Raw genomic sequence first — 1,261 nt, 5'->3', positions numbered from 1 at the left:
TATGCGCTCTAAGAGATATACTATATTTTACCTTTGAAAACTGTTACTTACGACTGAAACTGAAACTACTTACGGTGTAGGAGGTAGTCCGAGCCGTTGTGCAGTGCCTTGACCTTCGTCTGTCCAAGATGTAGGGTCTCTTCCTAAAACTAGGCAGTAGGAAGCTGTGGGACGACCAAACTTCAGGAATGTCTTCTCGGTCACTGCGATCACAAACATCCACTTCCCTCCTTGTGAGCGCATCCACATCCACATAAATTCTGATGTGTGTTCTGTATTTTTGGTCTATCTTTAAAGTTACACCGAAAATCTACTTTCGAGTGTGACACGAAGCAAGTAAGTTAACTCAAAGTTCTTTACGTGTGAATTAAATACGTATATCACTGAATTAATTAAGACATACCTATATATCAGAAAGGAAACAAAATTCCATATGTCATGTCATAAATGTCAAATAAATCAACATAACACGTTACGGAACTTTTGGTGACGACAACGACGAGCTTTAAGTACAGATATTTTATTGGGAATTATTATTTGCGTTAACTAAGATCCAGCAAATTTTCTCTGGGGGATTTTATATACATTCAAGGAAATTTTACATTAAAGAGTGTGAAGAAAAAGGTCTCCGTTTAAGGGACTATTGTGCTTTATGTCTACCTTAATTTTACGTATCGGGCCTTTTCCCACCCAAAATACAATCCACGACGTTTGCTACCGTTGGTAATAACGCACAAAGTTTCGCGACGCACGAGCAGGTTCCCAATGGAGGAACCGTGAGAGAAGACGCAGGCGAAGGGACGGAGGGAAAACGTCATCTGCCGCTCCCTCGTAATGGAGGTCAGTAGGACTTGTGATCTAGACACTGTAGACTAATTTTTGAGGTGAATGAATAGAGGGGCGACGAGGAGGTCAAACCAGTACTACAGCATAAGTCCAAAGACAACTCGACTCCTCCTCTGTCACCTCCTTCTGTCTGCCTCCTCTGCACCTCCTCTGTCTCCCTCTCTGTCTACCCCCTCCTCTGGTCAAGTATTTCTGTATTTATTTATAACTACATATTAAATTACTGGGTTGGTGTCCTCTTGCAAAAAGGAGTGGAAAGGGTAAAGGAACACTTTGGAAGAGGACTACTGGGACGGTCCGGGACCTTACCAATTGTATCTGCGGTTGGTGCTGACGTGTGTGTGTGTGTGTGTGTGTGTGGTGTGTGTGTGTGTGTGTGTGTCGTGTGTTGTGTGTTGTGTGTGTGTGTTGTGGT

Source organism: Notothenia coriiceps, unplaced genomic scaffold (assembly GCF_000735185.1).
Source record: "Notothenia coriiceps isolate Sejong01 unplaced genomic scaffold, NC01 NC01_scaffold00016678, whole genome shotgun sequence".
Taxonomy (NCBI): Eukaryota; Metazoa; Chordata; class Actinopteri; order Perciformes; family Nototheniidae; genus Notothenia; species Notothenia coriiceps.
Note: the sequence above shows the minus strand (reverse complement) of the source record.